Raw genomic sequence first — 8,163 nt, 5'->3', positions numbered from 1 at the left:
AGCGGCCAGCTGGTACGTTCAACTACACGCGCGGCGCGACCCATGTCTGGGGTCACTCCGACGCTTTATGGGGGCCCTGGAGACCCGTTTCCGAGATCCACTGGAGCAGATCCGGGCGAGGGAGGAGTTGAAGACCGTCTCCCAGGGGCAGAGGTCGGTATCTGAGTATGCGGAGGAGTTCCAATGCCTCGCTGAAAAGGTGCCGGAATGGTCTGCAGTGACAAAGATAGAACTCTTCAAAGAGGGGCTCAGGCGGGAGATCCTCTCCTGGGCGGTGCATCGTGATGAGCCTGACACACTGCGCGGATGGATTCAGCTGGCGGGGCGCATCGAGACATCGCTGGCCCAGGCGAGGAGGCACCGAGGAGGGCTACAGCAGCGGCCGCAGATGAAAGAGGGGAGCCGGAAGGAGGGATCAACCCCAGCCGGGAGGAGAACGGAGCCGACAGGGAACGTGAGCACCAGCAGGAGGGGCTGCTTCGTGTGCGGCCGTTTGGGCCACAGGGCTGCCGAGTGCTGGCAGAGAAAAGGGGAAGGCGGAGGCCCGCCCAAACCAAGAGCCGTGGCAGGGAAACGCGCCGAGGAAGAACCACCGATGAGGCACCACTCGGGGGGGTTGGTAAGTCAGGACAAAGCCATGATAGTGGTCCCCATTCAGCTGGAAAGTGGCAGCAAACAAGCAACCTGCAAAGCATTTGTGGATTGTGGATGTTCCAGGAACATCATCTCCCCTGAATTAGCCGAGGGATTGGGATGCGAAAGAACGAACCTAGAATCCCCAATAGCTTTTTCGCAGTTGGACGGATCCACAGCATCGGGATCATTAGCTAAGTACAGTGCCGAAGATGTAAAGTGTAAGATAGGGAGTTGGGAAGGAAAGGTGTCATTTGTGATATCACAAATAGCCAGCTATAATGTTATACTAGGCATGCCATGGCTGGGGCAGGCCAACCCGCAAATCAACTGGGAGGATAAGAGCATGATCTTCAGGATGAAGTTGGAAGGAGGGAGCCAGGAAGTGGAAAGGGAGCCGGGGAAAAGGGGGGAGGAAGACTCTATCAGGATAGCAGAACTGGCAGATAAATTACCCCCAGAGTATCGGGATTTTGTGGACGTATTCGATGAGAAGGAAGCAGACAGTTTCCCACCGAAGCGGAGAGTTGAAGTGAAGATAGAGCTAGTCCCAGGAGCAGAGCTTCCTAAGGCAAAAATATACCCAATGTCGGCTAGGGAAAAGGAGGAACTGAGAAAATACATTGATAAAAACCTAGCGAGGGGTTTCATAGAGCCTTCAAATTCCCCTCTAGGGGCGCCTGTGTTGTTCAGGCGCAAAAAGGACCAAACGCTGAGGCTCTGCATTGACTACAGGGGCCTGAATGCAATCAGTTCTGGAAATAAATACCCCCTACCTTTAGTGAAGGACTTGATCGCCCAGTTATCGGAGGGACAGATATTCACTAAATTGGACTTAATTGAAGCGTACCATAAATTGCAGATTAAACCAGAGGACAGGTGGAAGACGGCCTTCTCCTGTGCATTCGGATTATTCAATTATCGTGTGCTCCCTTTCGGTTTGTGCGGCGGAGGCGCCGCGTTCATGCAATTAATCAACGAAGTGTTGCATCCATTGTTGTACAAGGGAGTCTTTGTTTTTTTAGATGACATATTGTTAGTATCTCGGACTAAGGAGCAACACATAGAACTAGTCAGGGAAGTCCTGCAAAAGTTGAGAGAAGCAAAACTGTATGCGAAGCTTGCCAAGTGCGAGTTCAATAAAGACCAGATAGACTTTCTGGGGTATAGGATTTCCTCCCAGGGAGTGGCGATGGACCCTGCGAAGGTAGAAGACGTGAGGGGGTGGGAAGCCCCCAAAACACGGAAGCAGCTGCAATCCTTCCTAGGGTTCGCAAACTTCTATAGAACATTTATCAAGGACTTTGCGCGCCTCACTTTGCCATTAACGGATTTGTTAAAGACTAAAGGTAGGGGAGAAACAGCCAAAGTGAAGGCCCCAGGGGCCAAACTGACCTGGACAATAGAATGCCAGGAAGCTTTCGAAGCCCTTAAAAAGCGTTTTACTGAGGAGCCTGTCCTACAGCACCCTGATATGTCTAAGGCCTTTGTACTACATTGCGATGCGTCAGACCGGGCATATGGGGCAGTTCTGCTACAGAAAGACGAGGGGGGGAACCTGAAGCCATGTGGCTATCTGTCAAAAAAGTTTAGCGATACAGAAAAAAACTGGCCGATTTGGGAGAGAGAAGCCTTAGCGATTCTAAAAGCACTAGAGTGCTGGAGACACTTTCTGGAAGGAAGTGGAACACCGTTTGAGGTGTGGACTGACCATAGAAATTTACAGTATCTAAGATCCCCTCGTAAACTATCAGCGAAGCAAATTAGATGGGCCCAATATTTCAGCCGTTTTGATTTCAGACTCAGATTCTTCCAGGGGAAACATAATATACTCGCTGACGCTCTCTCTCGGATGCCTCAGCACGGGGGAGGAATTCAGGAATCTGAAGGGAGTATTTTTCTTGATAAGCAATGGGGCCTGGCAGTACTAACTCGAGCACAAGCGGCCAAAGAAAACAAACGTACTGCCATTTCCACGGGGGGAGGAGAAATATGGGAGGAAGAGTTGAAGCGAGCGTATGGAATGGACAAATGGTTACAAACAAACAAAGAAAAGGGAGAATTGTGTGGGGATTTGGTGTTTGTAAATAAGAAATTGTATATTCCTGAATGTTTAAGACGAGAAATGTTAAGGAAGTACCATGATAACAAGGGTGCGGGTCATCTAGGCCCCACCAGGACTATTAAACTGTTGGCCAAACAATGCTGGTGGCCCGGAATGAGGAAAGACGCCAGGGGATACGTCACGCAGTGTGAATTATGTGCAGAGGGAAAAACACCACCGGGGAAGCCCCAGGGGCTATTGCAGAAGGTGGTGGAGCCCATGAGGCCATGGGAATGCGTAGCCATGGATTTTGTAGGCGAACTACCCCCCAGCAGAGGCCACAGATACATTTGGACAATATTGGACCTATTCTCAAAACAGGCACACTTTGTGGCTCTGCCAAAACTCCCTTCAGCTGAAAAACTTGCTGATTTGTATGTGAAGCATGTATATCGCCTACATGGGTGTCCCGACAAGATAATTAGTGACCGGGGAGTCCAATTTACTGCAAAATTTTGGGGAAAATTCTTACAGCTGTTAGGAGCAGAAAGGAACCTGAGCTCGGCCTTTCATCCCGCGACCAACGGGGGGGTCGAACGTACCCAACAGACACTGTGCCAATTCTTAAGGATGTACACCAATTATAGACAGGATGATTGGGCGGACCTTCTTCCGTTTGCTGAGATGGCTTTTAACGGGGCCGTACATTCGGCCACAGGTCGTGCCCCATTCGAAATAGTATACGGACAGGAGGTGGCACCTTTCCCCAGGCTACCCGAGTGGAAGGAAGGGGAGGGCCAGACCGACGAGGAATGGCCGGCCAAAATCAAGCAAGGGTGGCAAACCGTGGTAGAGGCATTGCGGGAAACACAAAAGAAGTACAAGCTCTTTGCGGATCGTAGGCGCCGAGAGGGGGACAAATTGGGCGAAGGAGATCTAGTTTGGCTGAGCACAAAAAACCTGAAATTGGGGTTCCCATCCAAGAAATTGGCTCCACGCTATATAGGGCCATTCAGGGTAGCAAAAAGAATAAACGAAGTGACCTATGAGCTGAGGCTACCAAAGGACCTAGGAAAGGTACACCCGGTATTCCATTGCAGCCTGTTAAAAAAGTATAAAGGAACTCTGGACAGCGGAGAACAATAGTTGTGTTTAATCTTTTCCTTCCAGGACGAAGGGGAGGAGGACGCCATGTCAGAACCCTGCTACTAGAGCCTGGATGTGGCTCTGAGTTTCAGGGTCACTGACAGTGATAAGACACCTGCGTCCCAGGACTCGGAGGAGAAACGGCTGATGGACTTGGCGGGGAATTTGCGCGGGGTTTTACTGAGCGGGAAGAGACTGTTCAAATGAGGGGGAGGGTATATAAAGGAGGGTTGGCCGGAGCCTCCCATTCTTGGCTTTTCTGATGTTCATGTTTCCTACAGTAAAAGTTCCTGGTGATACCACAGAGAGTCTCGTGTGTTCATTCAGGAGCGGCTGTGGTGAGCTGACACTTTCCCCTCCAATCTACTTCGGGGTTTGCCTGCTCTAGCCACGGGATCCCCAGTATGACATTATACGTGGCGATAGGGGCTATTACAAAGGATATTCTTCCCTCCCATTTGCCTATTTTACATGGGATCCCCTGCATTTCCTTCGTGGATACTTCCCCAGCAGCAACCGATCCATCCAATTGCGAGAACGCAATCGGAACTTTAAGTGCAGTTTGCTGGCATTTTAGCGCCTCCGCTAATTCTGGAGTTATAATGTTCCTAGAGCAACCGCAATCCACGAATGCTCTACAGGTGGCTCGATTCTCTAGTCCCGATAAGCAGATTGGCACTACCATCATGCGTTTGTCTTGACTCACCAGCTGCTCCGGAGGTTCTGGGGCTTGCATCTCCTCTTCCGCTCGTCTCCCGGCTGCGGGCGTGGGTTTTGGGGCTTTTGGCGGTTCTCCCTTCCGGGCCCAACATTCTGCCGCCCGATGGCCCGTCTTCCCACACACAAAGCATCCTGGCTTGGGTCTGTTGTCGTCGCCTTTGGAGGGGATCCCGGGCCGCCCTCCGGGTCGCTCTAGCTTCCTCGTTTCTCCACGACCCCTCGCTGTCGGTCGCTGCTGGGCGCCGCCGCTCCGAAAGCGCTTTACTTGGGACAGGGTAGATTCGACGCGCCCTGCTAGTTGAATCCAACCCTGTAACGTCTCTGGATCATCTCTGTGCGCCGCCCAGCTAAATACCTCAGGGCGCAGTCCTTCTTTAAATATTTCCACTTTGGTCACTTCGGACCACTCTGGTACCTTTTCCGCAAGATGGAGGAATTCTTCTGCATACTCGGGTACTGTCTTGTCCATTTGCTTTATGACTTTTAATTGGTCGCGAGCTCTTAATTGCTCCAGCGGGTCTCTGAAGCGGTTCTCCAGTGCGGCTAGAAATTGGGGCACTGATCTCAAGCACGGGTCGTGCCTGGCGTGTAATTGTACATACCAGCTGGCCGCCCCCCTTTTGAGGGTATTTCCAATGGTCCGAACCATGCCTCCTTCGGAGGGGAATGTATGCGCGTTATCCACCATGTATCCTCTGATGCCAATGAGGAAAAAGTTCAATTCGGATGATTCCCCTCCGTATTCCAGTTTAAGTTCCTCTCTCCTAGGCATCCATTCTGCGGTACGTTGCCTTTGAACGGGTGGCCTGGGGAGGGGTTGCATCAGGTTCCCCTGAACTGACCCTTTGACCACGCCGCGCCCCAGCCCGGCGGTCGTCCCCCACGGTCCTCGGAATTCCGCCGCTGCCATCGGCCCTTCCATCCACCTAAACGTAGGCCCTGCTGAAGCCCCTTCGTCCTGTCTTCCGTCGTCGGATGGCGCATCCTCTCTATCCCCGTGGGTCTCCGGTTCCTCTCCGCCCTCCTCCACCAACCCACTGGACCCGATCCCGGGTCCCAGCGGTATTTTGACTCCGATACCAATTCGGGGGGTTGGGATCCTTGTTGGGGTTGGCGGCCTCAGAGTTCCCAAGGTTCGCTGGCAATCCACCTCCCGCGCCATCCTTTCTCGGAACTCCAGCTCCTGCCAGTACTCCAGGTCTCCGTCACCGCCTACTGCCGTTGGGCTCTGCGTTGACGCGCGCTGGCCCCTCTGGCTCCAGGCTTCATCCTTGCCCGGTCCTCTTTCGGTGCCGTACTGGGTGGGCTCCCTCTGGAGATTCTCTTCCAACAACGGCACCAATCTCCCCACGGTTTCCGACAGCCGTGACAAGTTGGTCTCTAAGATGGACAACCGTAGCGCCACGGTCTCCGGCATGCTCCCCCCGGACCCCCAACTGGTCTCCGCAGCCGCTGAGACTCCTCTCCCTCCTCTGGGGATCCTCTGGGTCACTCCATTCGGCCTGGGGTAGCCGGTGGAGGAAGCGATGGCCTGTAGCGTTTCCTCTCCCAGCGGCCGGACATCTGGTAAGGGGCCCTCTGCCCCCCTCGGGCTCCGATCGCCCCCTCCACTCATTTTCACTTCACTGCGGCTCCGCAGGAGGGTGAGAATGGGATTCTCGACTTAATGTCACGCTTACTTCAAACGATCAGCATGAACACAGACCAAAGGTAGCTGCTATCAAAACCAATCTTTATTGAAGAACACACAACTTGGAAAAGTCGAGAATGACATAATGTTTACATACAATCATTTTTATTACCTTTACTACAACGTCACACCACACGTAAATATCATCACCCAAACCCCACCCCATGTATCATATGACAATCACCACAACACAAACTACTCATTAAAATTGTTTTGATTCCCACTCCAGAATTTCCCATGCTTTGATGCCAGGTGTCCGTAGGAGCTATCGAGGAGTGCGTATTGTTATGGCTCCGATTCAAGAGCTTGCAGACTCAGCTCTTGGAATCGGTCCCATGACATCTTATTATATTATTACTATTATATTATTATTATATTATTCATTATTCGTGACTACATTGAAACTACAATAGAGAGAAATCTATCAAGGACATCACAGCTTCTCAGTAATTAACTCTTTCCAGACTATGTTACATTCTGGATGATGCAATCAGTATGCAATAAAGGCAAGACACAAATTTCATTTAAACACTACCAATACACAAATCCGACATTAACAAAATCAGCGCGGAAACTGCAAGAGGTACCATAGATTGTTGTACATGGAAATAATGGTAGTAAATAGTTTTTGATTTATTAAATACAGTTATATATTACAATTATATATTTTTGTTATTTAAACTATATAAATATATTTCAAAATTATGGGTTTTTTTCTCTCGAAGTGACACACCACCCAAGTCATGCTAGATTTTTTTGGTGAATTTTGATACACTAAGTGCAAAAGGTTGCCCATCGTTGTGTTAGAGTTAAAAAGCACATTCAAACATATAAACATTATCATCAGTGTTAAAATCACGCCATCTATAATCACAATCCGGGGCTCTTCCAAGAATCATTGCAGTGATTATTATTGCACTGTAGCTCATCTCCAAAGGCTTGACCCCAGAGCCAGGTTTTCACGTTCCTTGCGAAGGCTGCGAGGGAGGGAACTGCTCTAATATCACTGGGAAGGGAGTTCCACAGCTGAGGGGCCACCACTGAGAAGGAAGGAAAGAAGGCCCTGCCTCTCGTTCCCACCATACGCGCCTGCGAAGGTGGTGGGACTGAGAGCAGGGACTCCCCTGACAATCATAATCTCCGAGGCGAATCATACAGAGAGATGCGTTCGGTAAGCTGTTAGGAATTGTGGGAGCTGTAGTCCCAAACACCTGGAGCGCCGAAGTTTGGCCGTGCCTGAACTAACTATCCTATGCATCTCAGGGTGGATTCCCAGGGAGAGGGGTCTCTGCAGGGGGTCTGGGAAGAAGGAATTAAGGAAGGAAGGGCAGAAGGCCTCTCAAGGGACCCCTATGAGGAGCGGCTTAAAGAGCTGGGCATGTTCAGCCCTTGTGAACTGCTGACCTGAAGCTCATCTGAAGGTTGCTGGTTCGAATCTGAAAGACGGAGTGAGCTTCTGTTTATCAGCTCTAGTTTATGGGGACAGGAGAGAAGCCTCCCAGTAACACACACGCCATCACCAGGGCAATCTCTCACACCAGAAGCGACTTGCAAGTCCCTTCTGATTTGATTAAAAATAATGCAATTGAAGGGAGAGGTGGACTCGAAGCTGGAAGGTGTCCGGAGGAGGGAGGGCGACACAAAGCATCAAGGGGCTGGAGAACAAGAATCCCTATGAGGAGCGGCTGAAAGAGCTGGGCATGTTGAGCCTGTGGAAGAGGAGGCGGAGAGAGAGCAGACATGAGGAGGGCCAGGGATTGAGAGGTGAGGGGAGGGATGTCATGGAGCGGAGGGAGAAAGCTTCCTTCCTGCTGCCCTGGAGACTAGGACAAGGCAATGGGACAAGGGCTTTTAGGACCTCATCACACAAGAGCTTGGATCCACTTTGAATCCACATTGAATCCACTTTGGGGAGGGGGCTTCAAACAGA

Source organism: Anolis carolinensis, chromosome 2 (genome assembly GCF_035594765.1).
Source record: "Anolis carolinensis isolate JA03-04 chromosome 2, rAnoCar3.1.pri, whole genome shotgun sequence".
NCBI classification, from domain to species: Eukaryota; Metazoa; Chordata; class Lepidosauria; order Squamata; family Dactyloidae; genus Anolis; species Anolis carolinensis.
The sequence above is the reverse complement of the archived record's forward strand: the minus strand, read 5'-3'. Positions refer to the sequence as shown.